Genomic DNA, 17420 nt, shown 5'->3' on the forward strand with positions numbered 1-17420 from the left:
CACTTCTGTTCTGACTTTTCCCCTCCTTCTCTTCACCCCCTCCCCCAGATGGCAAGCAGTCCTATACATGTTGAATATGTCACCGTATAGCCTAGATACAATATATGTGTGCAGAACCGAACAGTTCTCTTGTTGCACAGGAAGAATTGGATTCAGAAGGTAAAAAATAGTCTGGGAAGAAAAACAAAAATCCAAACAGTTTACATTCATTTCCCAGTGTTCTTTCTTTGGGTGTTGCCACAAACATTTTGGCACATACAGGTCCCTTTCCCTTCTTTAGTATCTCTTTGGGATATAAGCCTAGTAGAAACACTGCTGGATCAAAGGATATGCACAGTTTGATAACTTTTTGAGCATAGTTGCCTGATAAAGATAATTTGAGAAGGAGAAGAGTACTAACAATGAGGGGAGATTAGGAAACACTGCCTTTTGAAGGTGGCAACAGAATTGAACCTGGAAATAAGGTAAGGATTCTAAGTGGCAGAGGTAAGAGGAAATAAAATCTGAGTATTTGGAATAGTCTGTGCAGAAGCAGAGAGATGGGAGAGAGAGAGCAGAGTAATGTGAAATAAGCCTGTTTATAAAGACTGGAGCCAGATAGTGTAGGCCTTTAAGTGTCAAATTTAGGCATTTGTGTTTTCTCTTAGAGACAATAGGGAGACATTGTGGGTTTTTGAGCAAGGCAGTGATATTGTCTGCTCTGTATCTTAACATGTTTCTTTTTCAGTGATGTGAAAGCCTGGAATCAATGAGTCCAGTTGGGAGGTGAAATACGGTATGAGTAGGAAAAGTTCTATATACTCTTTTGTTGTTTAGTCTGGGGTGTTCTTAGTTAAATTACTGGAGTTTGCCAGTATTTTCCTTCCCCAGTGGAAGCTGCCTAAGGAAGTGGACCTGCCCAAGGTTACACAGCTACCCGGTGTTTGAGGCCAGATTTAAACTTCCTGATCCCAGGGCCCAGCATTCTTATTGAGCGAGCCATCATCCTAAAGACTGTGCTTTAAGAACATTAACATTGTTTACATGTAATTGATACATGCTAATTACTATAACATTTTCATCAGAGGTTTTCACCTTAATTTATTTAATCTTCCCAAGAATATGTAATTAATCTTTTTTCTTTTAGAAGAAGATATAGACTGCAGGGGTTTAGTTAGGTATTACATTAAATTAATGGTGGAATCTAAGTCAACAAACTTTTATCCACTGTACTTATTTAAAAAAGAAAAGAAAAACCATAAACTTGTTATGTAAGTTTGTTTTTTAAAGCACATGTAAAATTTAGTAAGATATCAGTTGTTCCTTTTTTTTTTTTTCTGGACTACATTTTCTTTTGTGTATTTTTTGGTGGGAGGATAACTTATTACCACACACTAATTCCAATCCTTCCTCTAAAAGTTGTGGAAATCTTTTTCATTGTTAAGTTTTCCAGGGTTGTGACTGGTCACTGCATTCATTGATAACAATTAAATCTTTCCAGATTATTTCCTCATACATTATTCTCAATATGTAAATTGTTCAAGTTCCAACCAATTTTTTTTTCCTCTTCTGGAATGAAATGCCAGATAAAAAAGGAGCATTTTCTTTTAAGTAGAACAGAAAAAAATTGTACATGAAATGGTGAGGCTGTTAACATACACCTTGCTTCCCCATCTAAATTTATAATTAAATTGGGCATCTAATTTTCAAAGATGGTCTGCTTTTTAAAAATTTTCTAATGTGTATTTTTTTAAAATGCTTTAATAACTTTTTTAAAAATTAAAGCTTTTTATTTTCAAAAACATGGATAATTTTCAGCATTCACCCCTACAAAACCCTGTGTTTTAATTTTTTCCCTTCCTTCTCTCTACCCTCTCCCCCATCTACCTCACTTTCAAGAGATATGCATAGCATGGTTCACTATCTGTCTTCTGGAATCATGGTTGGCTTTTGCATTGAATATAGTTATTAAACCTCTGAAAGTTATCTTTCTTTACAATGTTGTTATTATCACATAACTTATTCTCCACTTCCTCTGCAGGAATTTGTTTCCCATGCAAATTTCTCTAAATCCTTCATTTTTGTCATTTCTTATAGCTCAATAATATTATATTATAATCATGCCACAGTATCATCAGCCATGTTCCATTTGATGGCTGTCCAATTTTTTCCAGTTTTCTGCTACAACAAAAAGTGTTGTGATAAATATTTTTGTGCCTATAGATCTTTTTACTCTGTCTTTGATCTCTTTGTGTTATACATATAGTTAATGGTATTACAGAGTGAAAAGGTATGAGCAATTAGTTGACTTGGGGGAGAATGGGACATAGTTCTTACTTGTTTTACAGAATAGTTAGACCAATTTATTCTTTTCATGAGCAGTGAAGTACTATGCCAATCTTTCCAAGCTCCTCTAACATTCACTATTTTCAACACTTACAATGATGGACTTTTATTTAGGAAAACTGAGTTCAAGACCTTCCTCAGAGCTGTGTGGCTCTGAAAAACATTTAGCCTCTGTCTGCCTCACTTTTCTCAACTATAGAATGGGGATAATAATATCATTTACTTCAGTAAGTTGTTGTAAGGATCAAAGAAGGAGATGCTAAGCTACATTAGTAGAAGTTTCTCCATAGTACTTCTCTACACCAGTGAAAATATAGATCCAGTCCCTATTCTAAAACTTTTCCTATTATATTTCTCTGTATCAAATCATCATAATTCTGTGCACTTTGAATAAGTGTTCTCTCTTTAGATAAGTCACTTTCTGCCTCTACCGTCTCTTCTTTTACTTCTTAGACCAACCAAACTTCCTCTCTCTATTTGTCAGCAAAGTTTCTCAAAAGAGACTCATAGCAGGTTTGACATTTTGTATCTTTAATTCCCCAGAATATCTAATGTGGTTTTATGGGCGCACAGTTGTCATTTAAGTGATTATTAAATGATCAATGGAAGATTTAAATATTGGCTTTTATTGATAGTTAACTTTCATTACTTTATGTATTTTTTTTTATTCTCCATCATAAATAACTACATGGATATACTATTTCCACATAAGTTTGGTAAAAGTAATTCAAAAGACATAGTTAAAATTAAAAGATGTTTTTTAGTTTAGAATTATGTTAAGGCACTTGAAGATAGTTGAAAAATACTTGTAAATTTTAAACTCTTTGGTGCTTAATTTTTCATGAGGAAGTTTTTTTTTTTTGTTTTTTTGTGGGAGGAGCATAATTGCTTTCATTATGCTGAATTATGGCAATCCTGGAATAGTTTGGTTGACCTACTTTTGTGGTCCCATATCTTCATAATATTAAACAAAAACTTTCTTTTGACTTTGTACAGGGAATTGATGTCTGATTTAGCAAATAATAAATTGTCTTTATAAATTACTGAAGGTGATAATTTACAGTTGAGTTAGAATTTGGCAACTGCTCTAAATAAAGATGGATTTATTACTAAAGGTGACCACACTAACCGTTTTAGAAATTCAGTGACTATCCCTGACTATCCCTAAGTGATGCAGCAATCAAATATTTTTAAATGTTATTTAAAAATATAACATAATCTTAAGTATTAAAGATATGGCCCCAAATGCCAAAGGTATCTAGATATTTATCCTCTGCTAAATCTACAATAGACAGTTGGGAAAATGTATTTAATTATATCCATTTAAGTAAAAGAAATATTAAGATGAATAGATGAATGAAAATAGCATTTATGAGGTGTTTACCATGTGCAAAGCATTTTGGATATAAGTAAAAAGCAAGGCAGTCCCCTGTTCTTAAGGAGCTCCCATTCTGATGGGGGAGACAGCACATATGAAAGTTTCAGCTAAAAAAGTCCCATGGTACTTAATGGTACAGTGGCAAAACAGATGATGATGATTCTTTTTTTTTTTTTTTTTTTTTTTGTTTAATGTAATTTCTTCTGATAAAATGTCAGTTTCTGGAGTTGAATCAGACTCTGGCAAGTCTGGACTTTGGCAAGAATTTCCTTTGTGGATTTTCATCGTGTGTCTGGAATTATTTGCAGAAGCACTTGCCAGGCTGCATCTCGACAGTTGCTTCCCAGGATAAGACATGAGCTGGCAGCACTTCTATTCCAATTGGTTTTGGGTTCATGGTTTGGGGAGGGGGGATGTCTACTCCAGCGACTAAGGAAAGATGATAGTAAAGGTGGTGACTTGCATGGTACATGCTGCCTTCTAGGCTTCTCAGGGTACCTTGCTATTTTACCTGTGCTAAATTGCCTGATTTGTGTTCAGCAGTTAATTGACAGTTTGTGAAGGTGGTTGTCCCCTTCTTCACAGGATTTGCTCACCTGGATAATGGCTGTGAAGACTAGAGTGGAAGTAGGACTGGTGGTCTTTACTGGGTGGGTTGGGGAGTTACTGCTAATCACAGTAATGATAATGATAACTAAGTTTATATAGTACTTATTATGCGTTAGTCACTATGCTAGTTTGTTATTATTATCTTATTCGATCTTCACAACAGTCCTGGAAGGTACAGTTTACAAGTGAGAAAACTGTGACCAGAGCTGAAGTGACTTGTCCAGGGTCACACGGCCAGTAAATGTTTGAGACTGGATTTAACTCAGGTCTTTGTTACTCCAGGTCTGGCACTCTTTCCACTGTCCCATTAAAATAATTCTCTCCTTTGTTTTTCCTTGGCAATTGGTCAGCATTTATTACGAATGATGATGAAAGTTGGCCCCCTTTCCACACTGATTTCTCTCCTTAATATCTGTGTGGACCGAACTGGAAGCAGGTTTAGTGTTTTGGAGGACAAAGTTATTCCTAAGCTCTCAAGTTCAGGGTCTAAAGGGAGATGTAGTCAGGATGGTGGTGGTTTGACTTGCCTGGGACATGCTGCTTTAATAATCTCAACTGGAGACTTAATTAGTAAGGTAAGGAAAGTTTTTTTATTTTTTTATTTTTTTTAATTTAATAGCCTTTTATTTACAGGATATATACATGGGTAACTTTACAGCATTAACAATTGCCAAACCTCTTGTTCCAATTTTTCACCTCTTACCCCCCCACCCCCTCCCCTAAATGGCAGGATGACCAGTAGATGTTAAATATATTAAAATATAACTTAGATACACAATAAGTATACATGACCAAAACATTATTTTGCTGTACAAAAAGAATCAGACTCTGAATTATTGTACAATTAGCTTGTGAAGGAAATCAAAGATGCAGGTGTGCATAAATATAGGGACTGGGAATTCAATGTAATGGTTTTTAGTCATCTCCCAGAGTTCTTTTTCTGGGTATAGCTAGTTCAGTTCATTACTGCTCCATTAGAAATGATTTGGTTGATCTCGTTGCTGAGGATGGCCTGATCCATCAGAACTGGTCATCATCTAGTATTGTTGTTGAAGTATATAATGATCTCCTGGTCCTGCTCATTTCACTCAGCATCAGTTCGTGTAAGTCTCTCCAGGCCTTTCTGAAATCATCCTGTTGGTCATTTCTTACAGAACAGTAATATTCCATAATTTTCATATACCACAATTTATTCAGCCATTCTCCAACTGATGGACATCCATTCAGTTTCCAGTTTCTAGCCACTACAAAAAGGGCTGCCACAAACATTCGTGCACATACAGGTCCCTTTCCCTTCTTTATAATCTCTTTGGGATATAATCCCAGTAGTAACACTGCTGGATCAAAGGGTATGCACAGTTTGATAACTTTTTGAGCATAGTTCCAAACTACTCTCCAAAATGGTTGGATTCGTTCACAACTCCACCAACAATGAATCAATGTCCCAGTTTTCCCACATCCCCTCCAACAATCATCATTATTTTTTCCTGTCATTTTAGCCAATCTGACAGGTGTGTAGTGGTATCTTAGAGTTGTCTTAATTTGCATTTCTCTGATTAATAATGACTTGGAGCATCTTTTCATATGACTAGAAATAGTTTCAATTTCTTCATCTGAGAATTGTCTGTTCATATCCTTTGACCATTTTTCAATTGGAGAATGGCTTGATTTTTTATAAATTAGAGTTAATTCTCTATATATTTTGGAAATGAGGCCTTTATCAGAACCTTTGACTGTAAAAATATTTTCCCAGTTTATTGCTTCCCTTCTAATCTTGTCTGCATTAGTTTTGTTTGTACAAAAACTTTTCAGTTTGGTATAATTGAAATTTTCTATTTTGTGATCAGTAATGATCTCTAGTTCTGCTTTGGTTAAGGTAAGGAAAGTAGTACAAGTTAGATGTATGCCTGGAATTGATCCCTCCTTATGGACTCCCTAATTCTAGGCATAGTGTTGTTTAAGACCTTGTTTAAGGTCTTTTCAAAATAACATGCAAAGATAGTTTTCAACATTCACTCTTGCAAAATCTTGTATGGTCCAAATTTTTTTCCCTTCCTCCCCCCACCTTGCTGCCTTAGATAGCAAGTAATCTAATACAGGTTAAACGTGCAGTTCTATATATATTTCCACATTTATCATGTTACACAAGAAAGATCAGATTAAAAGGGGAAAACAATGAGGAAAAAAAACCAAGCAAACAACAAAAAAGGAGAAAAGACTATGCTGTGATCCACTTTCAGTCCCCATAGTCCTTTTTCTGGGTACAAATGGCTTTCTTCATCACAAGATGATTGGAATGGACCTGAATCACCTTATTGTTGAAAAAAGCCAAGTCCATTACAGTTGGTCATCACATAATCTTGTTGCTGTGCATGATGTTTTCTTGTCTCTACTCATTTCAGTTAGCATCAGTTCATGTAAGTCTCTCCAAGCCTTTCTGAAATCATCCTCTTGATCATCTCTTATAGAATAGTAAATATTCTGTTGCATTCACATACCATAACTTATTCGGCCATTCTTCAATTGATGGGCATCTATTCAGTTTCCAGTTCCTTGCCACTACACAAAGTTGGCTACTACAAACATTTTAGCATATGTGGGTCCTTTCCCCTTTTTTTATAATCTCTTTGGATACAAGCTCAGTAGAGACAATGCTGGATCAAAGGATATGCAAAGTTTGATAGCCCTTTGGGCATAGTTCCAGATTGTTTTCTAGAATGGTTGGATTACTTCACATCTCCATTAAGAATACATTAGTGTCTTAGTATGCCACATCCCCTTCAGAATTTATCATTGTCTTTTTCTGTCATTTTAGCTAATCTGAGAGGTGTGAAGTGGTATCTCAGAGTTATCTTAATTTGAATTTCTCTAATCAGTAGTGATTTAGAACTTGTTTTTCATATGACTTATAAATAGTTTTAATTTGTTTGAAAATTATCTGTTTACATCCTTTGCCATTTATCATTTGGAGAATGGCTAGCTACAACTATTATAAGGTGAATTTGTGCTGTTTTCTTTCCAGTTTCCTTCCCTCCCTCCCTCCTTTTCTCCTTCCTTTCCTTTCTTCCTTCCATCTAAAATGAGGTTTAGTGGTATTTTGGTTTTTATCAGTCATTTCCAGATATATCTCTCCCCATCCTCTCCAAATATTGAACTTTCTGCTTGTTAAAAAGAAAAAACATTTATGTAACCAACAAAAGGAATGACCACAATTAACAGGCTCCCTCTATTGAAAGAGAAGAATAATTTAATTTTTTATTGATGTCTTTACATCACCAACATTTTTCCGAGTATCCCATATGACAAATATTTTTAAAGAAAAGGATAGAAGAAAAAAAACAAAACTGGTCAATACTTTTTTTTTTTTTTTTAATCACAAAATATGTACAGTCCATGCCTGTGGACTTCTCAAAAAATGATACGGGAGTGATACCAGCAAAAAAAAAGTGATATGGGAGTGCCTTCTCATCTCTTCTTTTCAGCCTTATTTGTTCTTAGTAATTTTGCAGCATTCACTTTTGATTGTGGCTTTTTTCTGTTTATATTATAGTGTGTGTTATTTTCCTTGCTCTATATTAACTCTTAGAAATCTTTTTATTCGCCATAGTTAGAATATGTCATTTCTTACAGAATAATTAATAGCATATTGCATTCAAGTATCACAATTTGTTTAGCTGTTCCCTAATCAAGAGCATATACTTTTTTTCTTATATTTTGCTGTCATAAAAAGTGTTGCCATAAATATTTTGGTATATATGAGAGCTTTTATCAGTGAGAAGAGGTACACTTTTTTTATCTGTTATATAGGAACAAGATTATTAGTTTCTTAGATTTGATTTTTAGCATTCATTTCATTTACATAATTGTGGTTTTTGTGAGTGTTGTTTTCCTGGTTATATTTTGGTCTATCAGTTCAGATAAGTCTAATAAATTTTCTGAATTTCTCAGACATTTCTTACTACAAAATAATATTTCTTTGCACTATTTAACCACTTAGTGGGCATGTCCTCACCTCTGTTTTGAATATTTTTACACACATAGCATAGAAGTCTTTGACCTCCAAAGGATGTTTATCTTTTAATTGGATTAAGATTGCTGGTTAAAATGGTATGAACATTACTATTTTCATAAGAAAAGGAAGGTGAATTAATTTGGTGCCTTTGTTTATAGAAATCTTTTTATTGGCTTATGCTCCCTCCAGATATTAGCTATTTTTAAACGGTTGTATTTATTGTAGACTACAATGTATGAACCACCTATGCCTTTGAAATAAGATTGGGATAAGGTTTGGCAATTGTCAATGGTGTAAAATTACCTATGCCTATAACTTGTAAATAAAAAGCTATTAAAAAAAAAGAAATAAGATTGGGATGAAAATACAATTGTTTAAAATTGACTGATCAGTATTATCAAGTAACCAGATATTGTAGTAATAGCAAAAAAAAAAAAAAAAAAAAAATGGTTCTAATACTATAATTTCCAAATAGTTCTTGAATAGCAGTAAAAAAAAAAATTACCCTTTTCCCAAACTTCATTATTTTTTCTACTTTCTCAGATGCTGCAGTTAAAATGAGCTCCTTTAGGTTAGGGGTTATTTTTCTTTGTTTTTGTATCCCTAGTATCTTGTTGAATAACTGAGATGAGGAAGAAATAGCTTATAATTGTTTTATAATTGTATTTTAACTATTTTTCAAGATAGGAAAAGAACATTTAGAATAAGAGACATGAATGATATATGGCAAGACTTGATATGTGTTTTTTGAAAGTTAATTTGAGTCTTCACACTTAAGAGCTGATCTGTAAGATCACCTATTCCAACTTTCTTACTGTTAGATTATTACTTGTCTGAGTTGGTATGTTTTGTGATAAAGTTGAGATTGTAACCCAGATCTGAATCATAGCCCTGTGTTCTTTCTACTGTAATACCAACGTTACTTGTAAAAATCCGTGTAATTGATTTGAATATTTCTTCTAATGAGGGAAGTTGTAACTCATTCATGTCTGCCTGTCCTGTACAAATCTTGTTCATATCTTCTCATAAATTCATTACAGCATCCTGAGGGTCTTCACTTTGCTTTGGCATCAAGATACTAGTAGAGTATCCAGTCTCTCCACTTATTATCACCACTTGTCATGTGGCCAGCCTATATTTTTAAAATGTTTTTGATTTATTTGCCTAACACCCTATATTGCAGTTTTTCAAAGTTCCTTATTTGTTATGTGTGGTAGCCTACTTAACACTCACCTTGTGCCTTTCTGTGAACTTGTGTGATGCTCATTTTTGTTTTTTTAAGAGATTTTCCCCCCACGTATTAGTTTTTAAAAGAAGCCTTTGTTTTGGGAAGAAGTTGGAACTCTTTAAACAAATTTACCTGAAATAGACCTCAAAAAATGGTTGAAGATATTTTCTGGGTTGGGATATAGAAGTTGAATTTATAGCTAGTTTCTTCAAAAGTCACAGCATGTATAAGTTGTAGAGTGTCTTTTCAAAGAGTGCTTGCTAAATAGCCCAAGCTCTCATTAGCTTTTTGGGGTAACAATGATTCACTGAGATCCCTGATAACCCTTTATCTTTTTCACATGCTACTCAGTCTGTCAGCAGCAGAAGCAAAGAATTTTTGAGCAGGCACTGAGATACAGTGAAAAGCAAAAAAACAATCAAACAAATCTTGAGCTCTGCAGATGATTTATCCATTCTATACTTGTACAGTTTGAGTCATTCTGGTAGTGTAAGAATCTTGGTATAAAGAATTTCTGAAGTTGTGTTAAAACTGAGAAAAATGGGGCAAGAAAAGAATTATTGTAGTTTGAGAGAGAGAGAGAGAGAGAGAGAGAGAGAGAGAGAGAGAGAATATGTATCCTTGAACTAAAGTAGCTTTTTGTTTAGCAATGAAGGATATATTATGTATAATTTGTTTGGGGACATATTGATGTGTAGACCCAGAAAAAATTCAGTAGTATGATTGTTTCTTTCAAAAGGAGAGGCAGGACAGATTGTTTCTGCTTTGTTCGCTGTCCTAGTAATTTTTCTGAGTTATTGCTTCAGGCTTCATATGTCCTTAAACACACACTGTATCAAAAAAAAAAAAAAAAAAAAAAAAAAGCTTTGTGATGTAATTAGAGAAATAAACAATTTGGAGATGTAACTATTTGTGAACTTGAACAAGTTATTTAATAGAACAACTAAAAAAGATTTCAATTTACTCGTCTCTAACATGAAAGTGTTGAATTACATCTCTAAGATTGCCTAGTCAACAATAAATAAGCACTTAATATGTATCAGGCACTTTGCCAAGCTCTGGTGATATAGAGAAGAGGAAAAATAGTCCTGACTCTCAAGGAACTCACATTCTAATGGGAGAGAGAATATGCAAATAATTATGTAACATAGAAGATATATTCAGTGTAATTGGAAATAATCTCAGAGGGAAGTAAGTCTCTCCTTGTGTGGGATGGGGAGGAGAAAAAGAATAAAGTGTAATGAGATTTTAAAAGGTAGGAAGGAGCCAGGTTGTGAAGGGTTTTATAAAGAATTTTGTATTTGATCTTCAAGATAATAGGGAGCCACTAGATTGGAGTAAGAAGTGACATGATCAGTCAGACCTGCATTTTAAGCAAGTCAGTCTGGCAGCTGAGTGGAGAATAAATTAGAATAAAAAGAATTGAGGCATAGAAGCCAATTAAAAGAATGTTGGAATGATCTGACCTTGAGGTGATGATATATGTTTATACAAAGTTAATAGCTGTTTGAATGAAAAGAAAGGTGCATACATAAGAGATGTTATAAAGAGTAGAGATGTATAGCTGTTTGAATGAAAAGAAAGGTGCATACATAAGAGATGTTATAAAGAGTAGAGATGTACAAGATTGGATATCAGGTTGGATATTTGGACTGAATTAAAGTGAGAAGTTGAGTTCTGCCAAGATTTTGAGTCTGTGATTGGTACCCTAGCCCTTGATAGGAACAAGGGAAAAGATTGAGAAGCTTTGCTCTGAGTTCTGTGTTGGTCATGTTTAGCTTGACATGTGTAGGGGACATCCAGTTCAAGGTGTTCAATAGGCAGTAGTGATGAAAGACTAGTGCAGGAGAGAGAACAGGGCTGGCTATATAGATCTAGGAATCTTATGAATGGAGATAAATGAACCAATGGGAGGGAATGAAATTGAGCAAGATAGTATAGCAACAGAAGAACACAGGAAAGTGCCTTGGTGGTAGAGGGAGTAGTACAGAATGAATAAGACAGCAAAATGGCACAGTGGAGAGAGCTCTGGGCTTGAAATCTGGAAGAATTTGAGTTCAAAACATTTCCATATTATCCATATTTTTTTTAAAATATGGATATGGATAAAAATATGGAATTCTTGCTTTTTAAAAGCAAGAAAAATAAAGTGAGAAAATCAGAGACTGTGTAAAATTTATAATAATGAGTCATTCCCCAAGTGATAAATGGTCAAAAGATATGAACAGCTAGTTTCAGAAGATGAAATCAAAATTATTTATAGTCATATGAATAAATATTCTAAATTACTATTGATTAAAAAAAAAGTAAATTAATACAGCTCCAAAGGAGTACTTCACCTCTATCAGATTGGTTAATTTGACAAAAAAGGAAAATGACAAATGTGGAAGAGAAATAAACAAATTGGTCCAATAATGCAGTATTGGTGGAATTGTGCAATTATCCAACCATTTTGGAGAGCAATTTGGAACTGTGCCCAAAGGCTTATTATAAACTTATTCACCTTTTGACCCAGCAATACTATTACTAGAATTATAGCCCAAAGAGGTCAGAGAAAAGGGAAAAGATCATATACATATAAAAATATTCATAGCAGCTCTTTTATATAGTGGCAAAGAATTAGAAACCAAGAGAATGCTGATCAAATTAGGGGACGGCTGAACAAATTGTGATATATGATTGTAATAGAATACTATTGTGCTATAAGAAATAATGAGCAGGATTTTTTTTCCAGTTAAAATTTTTTAAATTAAAGCCTTTTATTTTCAAAACATATGCATAGATAATTTTCAGCATTCACCTTTGCAAAAGTGTTCCAAAATTTTTTGCCTCCCTTTCTCCCACCTATTCCCTGAACAGCAAGTAATTCAATATATGTTAAACATTTATAATTTTTCTATACGTTTCCACAATTATCATGCTGCACAAGAAAAATCCAATCAAAAAAGGAAAAAAAATGAGAAAACAAAATGCAAACAAGCAACAATTAAAAAAAAAAGTAAAATAAAAGTTGTGATCCACACTCAGTCTCCACAGTCTTCTGTATGGACACAGATCATAAGTCCATTGGAATTGACCTGAATCACCTCCATGTTGAAAAGAGCCACACCCATCAGAATTGATCATCTTATAATTCTGTTGTGCACAATGTTCCCTTGGCTCTCATTTCAGTTAGTATCAGTTCATGTAAGTCTCTCCAAGCCTCTTTGAAATCATCTTGTTGGTCATTTCTTATAGAACAATACTATTCCATAACATTCATATACCATAATTTATTCAACTGTTCTCCAATTGATGGGCATCCACTCAGCTTCCAATTCCTTGCCACTATAAAAAGGGCTGCCACAAACATTTTTGCACACATTAAGTCTTTTTCCCTTTTTTATGATCTCTTTGGGATATAGGCCCAGTAGAGACAATGCTGGATTAAAGGGTAGGCATAGTTTGTTAGCTCTTTGAGTATGGTTCCCAAATTGCTCTCCAGAATGGTAGGATTAGTTCACAACTCCACCAGCAATGTATAAGGGTCCCAGTTTTCCCACATCCCCTCCAGCATTCATCATCTTTTTCCTGTCAGCTTAGCCAATCTGACAAGTGTGGAGTAGTACCTGAGAGTTGTCTTAATTTTGAGCCAGGATGATTTCAGAAAAACCTGTGAGGGCTTATATGAACAGATGCAAAATGAGCAGAATTAGGAGGACATAATATTTGCATTGCACAATACAAATTGTACTGTATTGTACAAAAAACAACTGTGGAAGACTTAGCTCTTCTCAACAATACAATGATCCTAGACAGTTCCAAAGAACTTGTGATGAAAAATGCTATCCACCTCTAGAGAAGAAATTGATAAATTCTGAATGCAGATTAAAGTACTTAATTTTTCTTGGTTTTTTTTTTGGGGGGGGTGGATCTGTGTTTTCTTTATGGAAATATAATATGATTAATAATGGAAATAATAATGGCTAATATAGAATTATATTTTGCCTAACTTTACGTATATAAACAGTATTAAACTGCTTGCCTCTGAAAGAGAGATGAAGGAAAGAATTTGCACAGCTCAAAATTCTTTTCCTTTTTTTTCCCCCTCAATAGTATTTTATTTTTCTAAATACGTGTAAAGATAGTTTTCAACATTCATTTTTGTAAGACTTTGTGTTCCAGTTTTTCTCCCTCCTTCCCTTATCTCTAAACAGTCTGTTATAGGTTAAACATGTGCAGTCCTGATTTTCTTCACAAGCTAATTGTACAATATTTCAGAGTCTAATTCTTTTTGTACAGCAAAATAACGTTTTGGTCATGTATACTTATTGTGTATCTAATTTATATTTTAATATATTTAACATCTAATGGTCATCCTGCCATCTGGGGGGGAGGGGGTGGGAGGGTAAGAGGTGAAAAATTGGAACAAGAGGTTTGGCAATTGTTAATGCTGTAAAGTTACCTATGTATATATCCTGTAAATAAAAGGCTATTAAATAAAAATAAAAAAATAAATAAATAAAAATTAAAAAATAAATAAATAAACATGTGCAGTCCTTTAAAACATATTTCCGTATTTGTCTTGCACAACCTAAAATTTTTTTCCCAAATATTTTAAAAGATTTTTTTTTTTTACATATAATTGAGAAATATTTCATGAAGTAAAGATAAATTAGGGGAAAAAATAATGAAGGTGTAGGTTTCAGGAAAACATGGGATATTGTTTAAGGTGAAAGTGAAAAAATGAAAACAGAACCAGGAGAACAATTTATAGGACAAAAATATTGTGAAGACAAAGAATTTTAATTAACACTTAGCAACCACTTAGCAACATGATAAGTATAATGACTGATTCCTGAGAGCTAATGATGCAGTAGTCTATCCACCTCCTTACAGAGAAGGAAAAGACTCCTTGCAGAATGTCTTTTTTTTTTTTTTTTTTTTTGACATGGCTAGTGAAGAAAAAGAAAATTTTGCTTTACTTTGCTTTATTGTAACAGATGATTTCTCTCTTTTTTCCCCCTCCTTTCCTTCCTTCCTTCCTCCCTCCTTCCCTCCCTCCCTTCCTCCCTTCCTCTTAGGAAGAAGAAAAAGTTGATTTTTGATAGAAAAAAATTAATTAAAAATAAACTAGAGAGAAAGAATGATATAGGTTTAGTGGTATGTTAAAGCATGTGATGATTCACACTCAGAAAGAGGAAACTACTGTGGAATTTATATTCTTTTTTGTTTCAAATTTCAGTTTTGCTTAGGTACAAAATTACCAAAGAAGAAGCTAAAACTGAATATTATTTAAGTTCCTCTACCTAAATAATTCCTTTATTGCCATCTTTGTTAATAGCCTAGCTGAATCTAGAAGGTTAGGATCTTTTGTGATTTCTTCCACTTGACTCAGCAACTGTTATCTCATTATTCTACATTATTGACTACTAAACACATGTCATATTAGGTAGGGAGAAATTTCTCTTTAGGTTTGTGCTTCATTAATCTGACTGATGTTATTAATTCTTTGCATGAGTTAGAGGGAAGAAAATTGGTTACAGAAGCTGGATAATATTCTTATTCATTCTGAATTAGAGCTTTTAATTTTGCTTTCTTATTTTTTAAAAGTTAAAAAAAAGGAAGGAGATAGCTGAGGGTTGGCTGCCCTTAAGCAGGAAAGAAAAGAAATTCAACTAGAATTGTCTATCAGAGTAGAGTTATTTTATTTGTTAAATAGATTGACATTTTCTTTTATTATTATTAAAGCTTTTTATTTACAAAACACATGCATGGGTAATTTTTCGACATTGACCCTTGCAAAGCCTTCTGTTCCAAATTATCCCCTTTTCCCCCCACTCCTCCCCTAAATGGCAGGTTGTCCAATACATGTTAAATATGTTAAAATATATATTAAATCCAATATATGTATACATATTTATAGTATGACATTTTCATAAGAATGTTGGGCTTCTGTTTTATGTAATTATGGACAAGTCATTAATTTTTCTGTCTCATCCATATAATGCTTATCTCACAGGATTGCTGTGAGCATCAAATGAAAAATGTAACATATTTTGCAAACCTTAAAATGCTATACAAATATCTGCTGCTATTGTTTTCTATCTAAGGAGAGATGAACTCCTGGTGAAAGAGATACATTTTGCAATGGCCAATCTGAGGATTTGTTTTGCTTGACTGTGTGAATTTGAAACAAGGGGTTTGCTTTTCTAGAAATGAGGAAGAATTTGGAGAGTGTGAGATCAGGATTAGCTAATAGAGTTACCAGATTTTTTTTTTTAAGTAAATGGGAGTGGTATTGAAACTTTTTTTTTTTTAATGGACAGAAAATAGCAGATGGAAAACCAGTAGATCAAACTTTTTTGTTTCACTTTGTATGTTGAAATGCTCATATTTGATGCTCAAGTTCAGAATTCTAAAAATTTAAAATTACTTTCCTTTAAAGTATATATCTTAGTCTCATCCTTGGTCTCTTCCTTCATATTTCTGAGGATGTCTCTGTATTATACAATATAAAAAGTTTCGAATTCATGAGAAAAAATTAATTATGTTTACTGTATTGTTTACCTAAGGTAGTGAATTATATACCATATATTTCAGGTTCATAAAAATAGTTAAGTTCAGGTTCAAAAAATAGTTAAGAAAAAGTCTTGAGTTTGGAGGGTTGAAAATGCAAATTGGCCAGAACAATTCCTTCTACAATCTAGGTAACTTTTTATCAGATTAAGATAAATGCTTGGTGGAGTGTGAGGTAGGAAAGAAGTGGGGAATATAGATTTAGTGAAGCTGTTGGAATTCTTTATGTTGCTGCTTATAGTTTTTTATATCATGGCCCAAAGGTTCTTCTTCTGGTTAGCCTGAGAACAAATAAAAGATTGACAGGATCATGCTAGATAAATTAAACACTTTTACTTTCTCTTCCTCCTGGATTAGAGTACTGGCATTAGATTAGTGAAAAAAAAAATCTACATACTAAAGTTAATGTTTTACTTAAATAGCAGAGCCCCATAGATATTTTTTATTCAGAGATTATCTATAGTTAATTTTCCGAAGTTTAAAAAAAATTATTGATTTTTTAAAAATCAACTACTTTTTCCATTTTATCTTTCCCCTAGAGTGACATCTCTTCTAACAGAAAGGAAAAAAGAAAAAATATTCGGCAAAACAAATATTAATTCAGATTAACTAAATCTGATTTTATATATTGTATTCTATACCCATAGTTTTCTACTTCTACAAAGAAGAGAGGGAGTTATCATCTATTTTAATTAACTTGATTAGCTAGTTTCTTAAACCCACTGATTAGAATCAATGAATTATACAAGTGAGGAGAGGCTGATAGAGGCAGATAATCTGGCCATTGATAGAGTGATACCTGACAATAAGTGAGAAGATAGGAAAACTTTTAAAAGTAGTTTGGAATTCTTATTCATAACAATCCATTTAATAGGATCAATTAGTCATATGGAATTTAGTAATACCTTGAAAGGTTGGAAGAAAAGGTATTGGGAAATACTGAATCAGTTATATGCCGGACACTTTGCTATGCACTGGGCATACAAAGAAAAGTAAAACACAGCTTCTCTTCTTAAGTAGCTTATAGCCTAATGAAAGAGACATGTAAACAACTCTGTGCAAACTATATACAGGATAAATTAGCAATAATCAATAGGGGAAGGGAGTAGTAAGGGGATTGTGTTAGGATTCTTACAAGGTGTTAAGTAAGTGGAATTGAGGAGAGAGTGGTTAAATTTAGTTTAGCACTGATTTAATCCTACAACAAATAATGGTTTCCTAGTAATATAATGATTGATGTATACTCAATGTACAGCATATAAGCAAGAAATTCTCAGGACCAGACACAAGGAGACAGATTCATTCTCTTT

General features: G+C 33.4%; 1 protein-coding gene across 1 annotated transcript in view; it reads left to right on the top strand.

Annotated features, from left to right (window-relative positions):
- The window catches only part of UBE2W (ubiquitin conjugating enzyme E2 W), a 77691-nt gene that overhangs the window by 17606 nt on the left and 42665 nt on the right, over positions 1–17420 (top strand). The window lies entirely within an intron of this gene.

The sequence above is a fragment of the Sarcophilus harrisii genome, chromosome 1 (genome assembly GCF_902635505.1).
Source record: "Sarcophilus harrisii chromosome 1, mSarHar1.11, whole genome shotgun sequence".
Classification (NCBI taxonomy): Eukaryota; Metazoa; Chordata; class Mammalia; order Dasyuromorphia; family Dasyuridae; genus Sarcophilus; species Sarcophilus harrisii.